The following is a 15143-nucleotide window of genomic DNA, read 5'->3' as shown; positions in this document are numbered from 1 at the left end:
TCTGAAGTAGCTCTCCAAATGCACTTTGGCTGTTTTTATGCTGTATAAGAGCCGCAACCCTGGCAAGTGCTGAGCATCCACTCCTAGTGAAAACAGTGAGGGAATGATGCTCAGCGCCTGGCAGGATTAAGCCCTATGTGAAATGAGAACGGATGAGAAAAGGTAGAGCAGGTTAATAAAGAAACGGGTGTCGATCTCACTCCATGATGATGAATCACCTGCCTTCCACACACACACACACACACACACACCCCAGTTTGAACAAAAATTTGTGAGCTCCCTCTCATGGTGCTACAGGAGTAGTTAATAAACATACGTTGTCAGAGCAGTGCTGACTCTGCCGAGATAGATGCTGCTCCTTGCGGAAATGCAAAACCATATTGCTTTCTTGGCTGCATTAGAAACGTGGAAGGGAATAGATCCATTTTTGTGAAATAGCAAAGCAAAAAAAATCTTAGGGAAGTAATTTTTTTTCTTTAGCCTGGCCTCCCAGAGAGAATGTATAAACTGGGAATCTGAAGAAAAGAAAAAGGAAATGGACTCCTTAACTGGCTTGTAAAGGATGCAAGTGCCGGGTATGAGTCTGGATTAGCAAAGGGCTATTTGCCATCTCTGAGAGGCCCATTATAATAAAGGCTGTTTTGAATTAGAGCACATTCCTCTAGCTCAGAGCTTCATTTTTAATGTTGAGAGAACCATGTTTTTAACTAGTGTTTCAATTTTCTAATGGTTATGCCAACAAAAAAAGAAAAAGATACAAGAAAAGAAGCTTTTTCTTGTGGTTCTGCCTAACATCTTGTCTGTGACCTATTTAATACGGGCTGCTGGCTGCTGCTCTGGAAAATGACAACATGCTTTTTCAAATCAGTATAGTGACAAAGTTCTTATTTAAGAAACTCTGATTCCTGTCTCAGCCTGGGCGCTCTGCATGCGTTCGCTCTGGGGACTTATTCTTCTTGCACAAATATAAGCAGCATGAATGACAAAATACACCTCATTTCCAGCTTCTGTTTGCGTGTTACATTTTATTTTTCTCATCTTCCCCATCAACCGCAGCAATTTTTTTAATCTTTGAGATGACATAAAATGCATTTTAATAAAGCAAATTATATAGCTTTGTCTTTTTTGTGCATAAACAGGGCGGCCATATTCAATTAGACTGAAAAATGATCATTTGTTCTATTACAGGCTGTAACAGAGTGGGTGAAAAAAAACATGATCCATCACCAGTTGCTCAGCTTTGTTACTTAAATCACTTGCCATTCTGTCAGCTGCTCTGAATCCTCTGTGGGAGCCATTATTTAATTTAAGTTTGTGGAGGTGTCACTCGTTTGCTAATAGGCTTCTTCTACAGTAGAGATGTAGAATCTAAATATTAATCATTTTCTTTATCCATCCAAAGTTCCTAATTAGTTAGAAGGGTAACAGAGCTCGTAAAGCTAACGACTGTTCTATGGTAAAAAGAATTTTAGACAGCATAGCGGTTTGTTCCTGAGAGGCTTGGAGCACCCTCTCTGGGGGTATCAGTTGGGGTTGAGTGCTCAGCATCTCACAGGGCCAACTCCTAAGAGTTCAGGCTCATATAAATGACAATATCTGGGCAGATGTGAGGGGGTCCGATGAAGTCACATTTCCTTTACATTTGAGGATGGAAAATGCCTCCTTTAAGAGAATATTTGTTGCTGGGCAACTAAGTAGCATTGTCTGTGCTCCTGTGGGGTTATCTCTGGCTATATACATGGTATCCAGTCAAGTTTGTTTTTTCCTCCATTCTTGCCTGCTGTTATGTAGAAGGCAGCATTTTCTTGACCAGCACATTGGTGCTCCTTGTCCCAACGCTGCTTTTGTATTTTCATACCATTGTGGTTTTGCATACGTTGTGGTATAGACCCAACATGCTCCTGGGGTTGTGGTTTCGCTTCAGCTTTTGTTGACTTCTTGATATCTCAACCCACTGTCCTTTCCACTTGTGCCTAATCCATTGCATGCTTTTTCTTCCTCCTCCGCCCCCCCGCCCCACCTTCCTCTCCACTTTACCATGTATTCAAAGTATCCTCTTAGATTTATATAGCTTTTAGGCTATGCTGAGAGATTGATCAAGCAGTAGCTCATGCATTTAGAGGCACCAATAAGCATCACAGCATATTACCCTCCACTGAGTTGGAATAATTTCAGGCACTTGACTCAAACATTCTTTTTGTTATGAATCAGGAGGGAGGTGCACCTTGTTACATTTTGGTACATATTTTAGAAATGAATTTCTCTGTGGTGCAGAACTGGGCAGTATCGTCCATGTCTGGGCAGGTAATTTCAGTGTCCCTCCACCCCCCCAAAAAGCACGTTGTCTTTTTAAGCTCCATTGTCTGATATTCCCCTGATGCTCTAGATGAGTTGCTTGTTCCTTCATTGTTACTCCTTTTTTCCCCTCTTATTCGTGGGTGAACTTTTCATATTTGGCACAGTTTTTCCTAAACTAGACGTTTTTATTCAGAGGCCCTTACACAAAAGAAAAGGGAACTTATGAATCATCTGCTTTTTTAAAACTACTTTTATACATTACTGCCAAGTTCATTGCATGAGCCAACGTCTTCCTTGGTAATTGGATGGCTGTGTTGCAGGAGTATATCAGTTACTTTGCTGAGATCTTAAATGCTTCTGACAAAAGTAATAATGGAACGAAGAGGGCCACAGCATGGCATCCTCACTGTGTCGTGTAAGCCTGCGTGAGAATCCTCATGTAGTGGGACATACTGGTAAAAATAGTTTTTGCTAACTGATGCTATTCACTTTGTTGTATCCATGCTGCTTGTGGCTCTGGTGCCTTTGGGCACCAGTCCTGCTGCTATTTGAAGTCTGGCAGAACTGTCAAAGAATTCAGTAACCTGAAGAAGAGCTCTGTATAAACTCGAAAGCTTGTTTCTCTCAACAAAAGAAGTTGGTCTGATAAAAGATATGCCCCCACCCACCTTGTTTCTCTAATATCCTGGGACCAACACAGCTACCACAACATTGCGTATGAAGAATTCAGTGACAGGATCAAGCTCCTAGAACAGGGGGGGAATATCTGTGTTCAGTCTGTTTACTAAATAACCTAAGCTGTCTCTGGTCCAGATTTAAACAAGATTTGGAAGAGACGTTTTAAAGTGCAGGACAGTTGCAAATCCTGGAAGGAGTGTTGATCTCCAGAGTGAGAAGTTCTCCACCCTCTTTTAAAGTTAAGGAGAAAGCTCCCCATGTGATTTGGGTGTATGTGCTCTTTAAAATTTGAGAGAAATCTATTGCTCTTAGAAGCTGCAGCATGGATAGTGCCAAAGCCCAAATCCTTCATGCTGAGATTTTTAAAAGTGACTAGTCATTCTTGGGAGCCTTAATTTTTGGGTGCCCATGCTGAGACCTCTTTAAAGGGGCCTTTTTCCAGAGAGTGGGTGCACAGTGCTTTCTGACCCTTTAGGGTGTCTCAAGTTGGGCACCAAGAATCACTTTTAATAAATCTTGGCCTCAATGTACAAAGCCTAACAGCCTGATTGTGGAGGGGAATAGAGTACAGTCTTCATGGCCTATTCAGATCCTTGACCTCTTTGCTAAGACTGCCAACTCTAGTACCAATTGTGATGTCTACCTCTCCACTGGGAAATGGACTAAGATCCCAATTCGTTGTCCATCAGCCATTAAGTAGCCGCAAGATGGTAGTGATTTTGGCCAATACTGACTGACTGACACTGCATTTGAACTCTCTTTGTGTAGTGCTCTGTATTCTGTTTCCAATCTCCTGGGCCATCCAGTCCCTTGGACTTTTTAACCACTGAGCATGTGTCTTTACTTCAGATAACCAGAGCTTCAGTGATAGGGATGCACAAAAGTGGTGCTGATCTTGAACTTCACTCTGTGGTTCAATGGTTCTATCAGGCGCTAGAGACCAAGCTTTCAAAAGTGTCATTTTGGGGAGATCTCCATTTTTGGGTGCCCATTTCATATGCTTTGGACCTGATTTTCTGAAGTGTTGAGTATCTACAGCTTCTGTCAAAGTTAATGAGAACAATAGCCAGCTTGAGGTATTCAAAATTGGGCATCTAAAAACGGAGGCCCATTGGGCCAAAGTTTTCCAGTCTTGGGCGAAGATAGGAAAATAATCCATATCTGACTCTGTTTTGTATCTTACCCACAAGACCGTCCTTCCTCCAGAAATAACATTTTTGTGGCAGAATATTTCTGTTGTGAATAATGTACAGTAGCACTAAGAACCCATAGAATTATGTGGGAGAGAGTTTGTGTTTGAAATGAGGAATGGTCTCCGATTGAGAGACAACTGAGAGATGTGTCCCCCTTACAAAAGTTGTCACCTGTAGTGTAAGTCATCCTCTGCTAACCCTGAGTTTGTAAGTGAAAGCTTGAACTCTCACCAAACACTATTGGTTATTTATTTTGACAAGTCATCCATAGAAAAGAGATCTGCATCTCAATTTATATAATTTCCTTTGGGATTATTGCCCATATTGTGTCTAATTATTCTTGGATTTGTCCTTTGCTCTAAAGCAGAGGTGCTCTTGGGGTTTTTTATTTTTCCTGTATCATCTGCAGAAAGTTACTCTTCAGAGGCGGAAATACAGTCTCAAGAGTAATTGACAATAATGGTCCAAACCCCAGTGGAACAATATTTCTGTAATAGGGAGCTTCCATTAGAAATATTGTTTGAGTCCTGAAAGGATCACAGAGCATATTTCAAGAAGTCTAAATGCAGCTTTTTTGCATGTAATGTTTCAAATTGAGTGACTTTAAAAAAAATGTTCACAACAAAAGAGAAACTTCAGGCTTCCTTTGCAGTATTATTTTAGTAAGTTGTTGTTCATTTAGGAGCTCAATATGTTTTGGATAGTGAAGGGATAAATCTTATACAAGGGGGAGAAAAATGAAAATATTGTTCTGGTGTTTATGTAAAGAACCCAAGTGGTGATTTAATTTGTGCATCCCGCAGGTTGGTGATTAGCCTTATGCTCTGGTCTTGCTGAACTATTACAGGTTGTGGGGAGAGGTAAGGGTGAAGGTGTATGTCTGTGTTCACCCACCCATGTTATTACTTGTGATCAGAATGGGGCATGTTAGTATCTGAGAGTTAATTGAGCTCTGTAGTTTTATGTGTTTGCAGGCAGTGTGTTGTTCCATAGTTTATACTATAAAATCCTTTAGTTCAAAAATAAAAGGGAAATTAAAATCATGGAGGGAGAAAATATGAAAATGTCCTTTTATTTGCTTTTGGTTTTGTATTTAAGATCAGTAACAATGCACTTAGGGGCATCCTCAGCCCTGCGAAAGGTGGCTGTACTCTCTGACATTGAGGCTTTCCAAAGGAAAGTCATAACCTTAAGCCTCCTTTGAAATTATTGTTGGCTGTGATGCAAGAACTTGGAGGTTGAGCGGGGGAAAGGAAGGGAGAAAGGAATCTTCAGAACTTGCTGAAGTTACAATGAGGGAGATCTCCCTGGGGGAAAAAGGATCCCTAATGGTGTTACCATTCATATTTTGCAGCGGGGCTCCAGTTCCAGTGTAACTCATTATATGACACATGTTTCTTATATTTTTCTATTTCTATATTTAGAATTTTTCCTTGATTAGTTCCTTCCTCTGCAGAGTTAACTGTTGGAAGCGCCAATCTTAAGGACCAAAAAACAATTCAGCATATGCAAACATACCCAATTTATGTGAATATAAAACCAACAAGCAAAAAGGAGCTAGTATTTTCATGGGGTTTTAGGATTACTGTTTTGTCAGTTCACAGTTGGGAGAGTTTGTCAAGTCTAATTTCTGTGAATGTTAACTATATTGAGAGAGAAGTATTTCCATACCATTTCTCCTATTTGAAATGTAGTGAGTCCACCTAGGGAAAGTGCCGGGGAGGGGTTGGTGTTAAGATTTTTTTAATATTGGTTTAGTCTTAACATGTCAGAAGGCAATTTATCTGATAGCTTCATTTTTAAAGGTGATTTAAAACAAGCCACAATCAGAAGTGAATCTGTTCCTGCCCAGAAAAATCTAATGTGAATTATAATCAGCACCTTTCTATTATTGTAGTGCCTCTTGGCAGCAGTAAATTATTTTTTTCTGTATTTCTGGGTCCCAAACATGCCAGGCCTCTGTTCTTTTTAACACTTAGAATGCTGTTGAAAATGTGAACCTGCAAAAACACATACACAGTGCTCAGGTGCTCTGAAAGGTGCATTAGTTATCCCATTGTAAAGAAACACCCCCCCCCTCCTCTCCCCACACACTATTTTTGGTGGTAAGGTATAGCCTTAGTTCCCCTATGCTTTAATTTCTCCATACATAAAGCAGGAATAAAAACTAATTTATTCCCATTTGTGAAATGATCCATTAGTTCCAGAGGACTACAGAAAAGCAAACGGTTGAGATAAAAGGAGGGCAGGGGGCAGGTTACAGTGGCTGGGCTGCAGTTGGGCTTCCCTGTCCTGCAGGTGGATCCACCTAGGTGGACTCGTGTGTCCATCGTGAGCACTAATTTCTCTGAGCAGGGATTGTCTTCATTTGTATTCCTCGTACAGGAATGGGCCCATGTGATCACTTAACAAATATAAATCATGTTGGCAAGTTGATAACTTGAAGTACAGTCATGAAACAATTCACCATGTGTGCTTGATAAGGATACGCTTTTCATTCTGCTGTTTGCACCAGGGGTCTACAGCGTATCCTGAGGGATTTTTGCATTTGCAGCCTCTTGGCAATGCAAGACTAGTTGCTGTCTTCAGCAGAGTTCCCCTTCTGAAACCTGATGCTATAGTGCTGAACCACCAGGGGGTGATCACTCTAGCAAAGGCTTGGACAGAGAAATAGGGGAGTTTTCAGCTTATTCAGTTTGAGGCAAAATAGATGGTACACAAAACAGCCTTCAAACAAACATGCTTTTGCCTCCCGGTCTTGTCATTTTCTTCTTGAAATGTAGGGCCAGGCATCTGCAGTAATGTGAGGCTGGATTGTGATGCTTGTGGTAATCCAGACACTGTGCTTTTAAAGAGCCAGAGTTGTTTATCAAATGCCCTTTCTTTTTCTTCAGCTCTAGAAAGTCAGCATCTTTATTTTGTTCCTTCTGCTTCTTTATTACCCAGCCTTTTTTTTGATCTGTGCATCAGCTTCTGATGTGCCACTGCAGGCTGCTCTTAGATCAGGTTTCTTGGCATGCTGTTGACTTTATCTCGTTTACTGGATCACATTTCTGTTGCCATACACCGTGTGATCGCAGCCTCCCCACAGCTCTTTAACAATTAGTAATTGAGCAGGAAGTGTGTGTTCATTACAATAGCCTTTTGATTTTGATTTTACAATCACGCAGTGTTGAGCACAGAGCGGAGGCGGGGGGGGGGAGGCACTTCTCTGAAACACATTTTTTGACAGAGAGAAGTCTGTTGTTTCAGCCACTTGGCTATTTGTCAGCAGTTCTCAGACTTCCCTCTTGTGCTGGTTGCTTGGCAACCCGGGGCTGGAGCAATCACACCATGGCCAGTGCATTTCCAAGAGCAGGTTGGTGGATGATTTATCGGTGGGGCTGTGAGCGTGGTGAGCCTAAGAGGCAGGAATGGACCTTTTTAACAGGAGCCGACATGAAACGTGAAGGCAAGAGAGAGGCTGATTTGAGAGCATTGTCTGGGGAAGTGTGATGAAAAGACCCAGAGTTGATGAGAGGGGCTGCAATTGGAGCAAAATAAATACTCTTCATTTAGGGATAATTGATTTTTGTTTGTTTGTTCTTTTGGAGTAATGTTCTCGGCTAGGATTTCATGCAGAAAACTGGTACTAAGCAGGAAATGAATAAAAGATTTGCAAGCTGCATTGGGTGAATCTGAATGTGAAATCTCTCTTTATAAAAATACTGATGGGAAAATAAAGCTGGGGTTAGCACATAAGGTTAGCAAGCAGCACCCTGTCAGCCCTAAGCCTACGGGCGTGACAGAATAGTTCTCTCCTTCACCAGCTTGGAAGAGCCTTGTAGCCATTGTCACCTTCCATATCATGTTCTGTCTCAAACTGATTTTTCAATTGATCCTTCCCAGTAAATAGGGAAAAGAGGAATTTTATCAACTGGCGTTTGAGAAGTTGTTTTTTCTGTGGCTGAACTAAAACCCTCTCCCCTTAACCCACCTCCAATGAAATAAACTTAGTGAAGTTTGGATAACCTTTAGCAAAATGCCCTACTGTAATTTCTTCTGCTAAAACAAGAGGCATTTCCCATTGTAATTTATAATCTGGGCAGGATGTAGGTGAATGAAGCAGTGACAAGAACAGCATTTCAGGCATAGCTGTAAAGGAGGGAAGGGATGATTAAACCAGTTTGACCTCTTAAATAGCAGCTTAAATACTTTATTTTTTTTAAAAAAAATTAAATGTTTGAAACTAGAAATCCCACTCTGCATGCAGTCTCATTTAGCCCACTGTGTATGCAAATATGCTATTAATGTGTTTGCATTCAGTATAAATATACAAATCGAATCTGTTTATATATGTAATTTACACACAGCTGTGCTCATGCTCCCTCAATACCAATATTTTCAGTCGTCGAGTGGTATCATGGGAGATCTATTGTTCCAAACAAAAGCTTAACAGTACAGCACCATGGAGGGGGCTCATTACTATCCCAGGATCCTTTGGCATTCCCTTGAGGGAGGGAGTCTGCTTAATGATTGCCAGTCTGTGTATATGGCTACAGATATATAAAACACACTGGCTTTAGAAGGAAGGTGTGTGCGTTTTTGTGTGTATATAATACTTGTGACCTGAATCCCTTACAGGGTTTGAGGTAGGCTTTATTTCTTCATGTTTAAGAAAAAAAATCCCTGGAAAATTAATCCTTTTGGGAATGGAAGCTGGATTGTTTAGCGTCTTTAGACCCTACAGTAGATTTCTTGCTGTTCATCTTCCATGTTCCGGAGTTATCTGGGTGACTCTGAGAGTGCTTTAAAGATGTTGTGTGGATATCCTTTGAAAACTTTTAACTCCTACTAATAGAGACCAGTCTGTAATGCAATACCATCAAAATGTTATATGTACAGTATATTTTAATTACTACATATGTTCAGGAGATTTGTAAGTATCCGTGAAAGCCACTTTTATTTTATTAGTATACCATAAAGGCCAAGGGCCAAATTCCACCTTGGTGTAATGGGGGTGTCTTCATTTAAATCAATCAAGAGAAGAAATCACTGGATAAAGCTCCCATTTACACCAGGCCTGAATTCAACCCTTTTCTGTCTACTGTCTGCAAAATTGAAAATCAGGACTAAGCTGATACATATGTTTCAGAAGGAGAGAATAGAAAAAAGGAAGTATTTTTAATGATCCTCCTCTTCTCTACCCAGTTTCCCCCAAGAAGCTAGTGGACTGGGACCTTATTAACTTTTTCATGACCTAGTTATAAACTACTAATACACAAACTTTATAAATGGATGTGCAGTGCTTAAACTACAGAGGCAGGAGAGGGGCTGTTACAACATGAGGGAAGAAAAGTGTCTTAATCCAAGCTACAGTTCTGCAATTAGTTTCAGGTTATTTTAATTCCGGTATGGAATTGAGGAGCAGCAACTGGCACCAGGTAGGTAGCTGGAAGGCTTTTATCCTTCTGTTCCGGCTTTAGCTTCTTAACTAGCCAATGCTCATTTTACTTGCAAAGACACGGAAGCATATTTTCTTATCATCACTCTGTGGCAATGCCTTTTGAAGACCAGAAATAATTAAAGAACTTCTGTGTAGTGACCATGGTCATCTAAGCGCAGAACCCCCTAAGAAAAAGGTCTCTGATAACAAAGATGTGTAATAGAGCTCTGGACTTTTTTAGCCAGTTATTTGAGCCCTAGTGTACAAACCCTATTAAATCCAGGTCCCAGACCTTTTGGGTCTGTGTCAAAGTTACATCAGGAAAGGGAAATAAATAAAGTTCCTCAAAGCCAGGCCTTTGGGTTCAGAAGAGCATCTTTAAAAGGGATAAAGTTCCAAGTGGACATTCCTATATGCAGTGTAGGCAGGAATGGGGGCTGACAAACCTTAGAACATTTTTGGGGGAAGGGGATGCTGAAAGTGCAGGGAAATGAGGGGACTGTGGCGGGCAGACATTTCCTCAAAGATCTACTGCCACTGCTGTTGGCTAGTCTGAGATCTGCAAGTAAATCTTCTCCAGTACTATGGAACAGAGCATGAGTGTACTAAGAGGCTTAGAAAGCTGTTTTACTAAGTTTCCCTGTTCAGTGGATTTTTGCAAGCTTGCTGTGAGCTTATGTAACAAACAGGAGGCTGAGTATCTAATGCTAAGGGTAGAATTGCTGGCTACCTCCAAAATTAAATTAAAAAATCATTAAACAGAGAGATGGTTGTGACAGGAAACAATAAAACAAAGGAAGTTCAGATGAGGTTGAAGCATATCCTGTCCTCCCAGCAGTGGGGCATATTGCAGGGGCACTGCAGAGGCTTGAACATGAAATTTGCTTGACTGTTTGTTTTTTTTGGTCCTGCAGGACTGACCTTGTAAGAATTCCAAGTGAGTTTCAGTTGGGATGTGGTATTCACTTCCTGTCCTAAACTGCTGTGCAGCATTGCTTTTATATGCTGTAACCCTTTGGACAAATACTTATCCTCAGTAAATTGCACTGAGCTGCTGAGGATAAGTGTGCTCATTCTGGGTACCTTTGGCCCCACCGTCATCCCCAAGGCCTGTCTCCTCATCTCCTTCATAGTTTCATCCCCTCTTCAAAGTGAGCTTTCCCTGCTGCCGCTTCCAAAGTGGGGTATTCCCTCCTCTTGACTGAACAGAGTCTTTTTCCATCTGCATCATACGGCCTTGCTAGGCTCCATGCCAGAAAGTCTTCCCTGAGTTGCTGATGCTCTGAAGCCCCTCAGCCCCTCCTGTTTCTTGGGCTCTGAGCAGTTATGCTAGCTGGAGAGTGGAAGTTTGTACTGGCTGGGGCATGGCAGTGCCAATCAAGACTGACTGCAAACAAATATCCCCAGAGACCTTGCCTTCCAGTTCTCACAGACCTATCTGGTACACTGCCCTTAGTGGCCTCAAAATAACTAGACAATTAGCCTCTTGCCATGTGAGAGCCTTCAGGGAACTAGTCAGTTTAGGGTTAAACAGATGTACTGCATTTCTATGGTAGTTAAGTTGATTCTGTGTATAGCATGGATATGTCTTTCTGAACCAAATCCCCCTTCTCACTCAAGAGCAGGATTTGTCTTTAATGGGACTTCTCACTTAAGCAGGATTTGGCTCTGAGTTTATAAAGTGTGTTGCAGTCCTTTGAGATGAAAGGTGCTAGAGAAGATACAATCATTTTCCTGTTGCAGTAAGGTTTGATTGGGTGAAAAATATGATGTACTTGAAAACACCAAGCTAAGATCTTCAGTCTGGGATATCTGACATCTTTAGGCCTAGCAACCGTAAGTATCTGTCTAAGGAAACATTGCCAGGAGTGCCCCCATTTGCAGAGTATATTCAATACCATTCTGTTTTATTAGCAAACATCTTTATTTTTAACATATACGCATTAAATTTAATTTATGTAAAAATAAAGCCAAGCTTTTAATAAAATGTACTCTGTGTACTGAAATTGTGCCAAGGTACATATACGACGTCTGCATGCTAAAAAATAGTTATTGTTTTTGGGCAGTTCAGAAATGTGTTTTGCACACTGACTGGTTTTTGCAAATGCAAATAAGTCTCATTTATTTTTCAAACTAGGCAAAACAACTGGTAACATCTCATCCTATAACATTTCTGTTTCAGAATTAAGATCCTTTTCATTTGTGAATTTTACTTTATGTGCTGTTAGTTCCAATAGTTATGTAAAACTTTTTAACTGCATGTTATTGTGAAGCCTATTAGGGCATATTTAACATGGAAGATGACAACTTCAATTGACAAAGGCTTGAAAAATCTTAAGCCTCTTTAAAAAATTAAATAATGTAATTTTATTATAGCGTTTGTGATAGCAAAAGCTGCCACACTGGGACTTCCATTTTCACATACAGAAACTTTCTGTGTGGTCATACTCAAGAGATTAAAATATTCCTTAAAGTTTGAGGAAAAATCCTTTCACCAGTTCTTTCAGTTATAGGAATGGGAAAAAATACAATTTTTGGCATTTCAAGGGGTTTTTGCTAATAAAAACACAAATATCTGGGATAAATTCTCCATGAGTGTAAACAATAGAATTTGGACATTTTCTAGATGGTGGGAGTGAAAGAGACATAAAACTGACTGAAATATCACTTCAGAATGGGATCTGTGAGAAAGTTAATCTTTTCTGTTGGAATCTTACCTTTTTCATCAAATGGGTTAAAATTTGTAACTTTAAAATGGACTAGCCATAGGGATTTGTTTATTTTTCATTTTTTAATTGGATTTTATTGCATGTTTTTAGAACTCTCACTGCCAAACCTAATTTGGATTTAGGCAGTTATCAAAGAACAAACAAAAAAGAAAAAACCCAACCAAATCCTCAATCCCAGGTTAAACCCTAGGGTGCTGAATTTCAGCATGCAGTAGCAAATTTTCCCTGCCAAACTATAATCCCTTGATAATAGAAACCCTGATGCATAACCTTAACTACAGCATTGTAATGGCATTATCATCACTTTGATAAACATGCCATCTGAGCTCTGTTAGTCAGAGCATAATGGCTTTGTGTATCTTGTCATGGTATTTGTTTCTTGGGATAAAATATGGGACCTACAAGTAACACATATGCAAATATTAACATGCTTGTTCCTAGTGCTCCCTTGGTTATTTATAGCCCTCTGTTTACACATTGTAGCAGGATACTGTGCAACCTAATAAATTACATTGAGGGAAACTAGGATTATAAAACAGCATTAGGAGACCTTGTGTTCTGTCTGGTCAATAGCCATGGCAACCATTTCACAAAACGTATCGGTACTGTCTGTCAGCAGTGGCTGCTGAACCATCAAGCCAAAGGATTTCCTAATGCTACTTTACGATAATAATAATTATACTAAAGATACTTAGCGCTCATTTAGCTCCTGCTACCGTCTTCATCTTTAAGGTGCTGCACAAATCTGAATTCTTTCAAAAATCCTGTAACAACCAAATATGTTTGTTTAATAAAAAGGTATAACTTAAATGTTATAGTTTTAACCAAAAAAATAAATAAATAAAAATACAGAATTAGCGTTTTTTAAACTACTTTGCTTCATCAAGACTCTTCCTTTTCCCCTGCACCTATGGGATAAAGATTTAGTGCTCCACCATCCGGTTTCCAAAGATGTTACCTCACTCTTACAGCTCAGAAAATCAACATCCTTTGACATCAGCGCAACATCTCCCACCCCAAGGTTTACCTCCCCTTCCTACCAGCCTTTCTGCAAGATGGCTTTGAAATACAGTGTTAAACAGCACAGTGTAATGAGTTGCTCTTGATTTAAAGGCTGATTGAAGTAGTAAGGAAAGGCAAAACCTATAGAGAAGAGTATATGGTCATATAAAAAATGGAAGCCATTCCAAAAAATGGAAGATGTGGTGTTTAATAGGCAACTTGGGCCACCACAGAATGTGAAACAACAAATTACTCCAATCTCAGTTCTTTTTACATTGAACCAAATTTTTCAAAGCAGCCTCATTGTGCATGACTGAGAGGAAGGAGGAGGAAAATCTTGATGAAGGTTGGCAGGTGGAGGCAGAAATGGAGGTGTAAACTGACCAACAGGGCTGGAGCTGGAAAGGAAGAAGAAAAATCTGGAAAACGAATACTAATAGAAATACTTAATTTTCCACACGTTTATTCATTTGTTTTTAGCTTTTTACCTAAATTATGGTGCTATTTTTTAGCTGCTGAAAGATATTTGTTTTATTAATAAAAACAAGTATTTCTTTTGCCTCACACTATTTGCACCGAGTGATTTTATAATGAAAGTAAGTCTCTCCAGGCTTCAGCCTCCTACTTTTCAGTGCAAGGCCTGATCATATCCTCTCATGACACAAACCTGTCTTGTTGCTTAAATACCTTTCAGTTGCAAGGATTCCTGTTTATATCGATGTGGAAATGACAGCGCTGAGAGCATCAGAAACATAGGTCCCCTTTCAGTTTGTATGAAGTCCAGGCTGGACACCTGGTGCTGTCATTTTGAATGTCTAGCCACAGTTTTCTTTTAATACCCACCATGACTTTTAAAATAACTGTATGAGAAGTGTAAGATGGTTTCAGTTTTATTACACAGTGCCATGCTTGTGGAAGAGAAGCCATAGTTAAAATTTACCATTTTGTTTCGGAAATGAATGTTGATGTATAAAGTTGTTTCTTAGCTACTTAGTGGCTAGCCTAGATTTTAAAGCCATTTTGATCACCTAGTTTGACCTCCTGAATAACACAGGCAAGAGAAGTTCACCCAATGATTCTTATGTCCAGCTTAGTAACTTGTGGTTGAACTAGAATCCTGTCTTTTGGAAAAAAATCCAGTTGTGATTTAAACACTGAAATTGTATTATTCTTCTTTAACCATGCCAGTTCCATTTAATAAGCATTAGGTCAGTTTGTTTGATTGAAATGATTGACCAGTGAAGCATATCAGATCATACCTGTAGACAAGAAGTGTAAGAAAACAGTGTGATTGGCAAGGGTTTCAGTATGCCAAAGAAATTGAAATGAATCAAGCTTTGGAAGTTGGGCATTGTCTAACCCACTGTTGCTGTTGAGATAGTATATCTCGCGCGTGCATTCCTGATAGATACTTTTGGTATCTCGTGAACAGAATGGGAAGCAATTTCAGATTGCTTTTTATTGTAAAATGTAATCAAAGCAGTTGGAAAATGTGAAAAAGTTGGTTTAAAAATATAGAGAATTATAAAATAACTTAAAATTGTGAACTCAGGAAAAAAGCTTCTTCTCCCCATACCATACATCTTCTTTTTTTTTTTAAACATCACAACCAAGTAAAATGAATGAAAAACATAAGTCATCAGGCTCTGCGCTCCAGGGTGAAAATGTACCCTAAAAAAAAAAAAAAAAAAAAATTGTAAGTGGTGATTAAACACAACTGCTAAAATGCCATTAAGCACTTTTGATAACAGGCCAAGTCTGCAATAGTATCTTTATTCAGTATCTCCAATTTAGCATCTGATATTTCCTGTTTATTAA

The 15143-nt window shown here is 39.7% G+C and overlaps 1 protein-coding gene across 6 annotated transcripts in view; it reads left to right on the top strand.

The window, feature by feature from the left end:
- Positions 1–15143, top strand: part of RERE (arginine-glutamic acid dipeptide repeats) — a 361123-nt gene that overhangs the window by 267359 nt on the left and 78621 nt on the right. The gene's annotated exons all lie outside the window — the stretch shown is intronic.

The sequence above is a fragment of the Emydura macquarii genome, unplaced genomic scaffold (genome assembly GCF_026122565.2).
Source record: "Emydura macquarii macquarii isolate MOO-44397 ecotype Brisbane River unplaced genomic scaffold, CSIRO-AGI_Emac_v2 contig_2768, whole genome shotgun sequence".
In the NCBI taxonomy this organism is placed as follows: domain Eukaryota; kingdom Metazoa; phylum Chordata; order Testudines; family Chelidae; genus Emydura; species Emydura macquarii.
The sequence above is the reverse complement of the archived record's forward strand: the minus strand, read 5'-3'. Positions and strand labels throughout refer to the sequence as shown.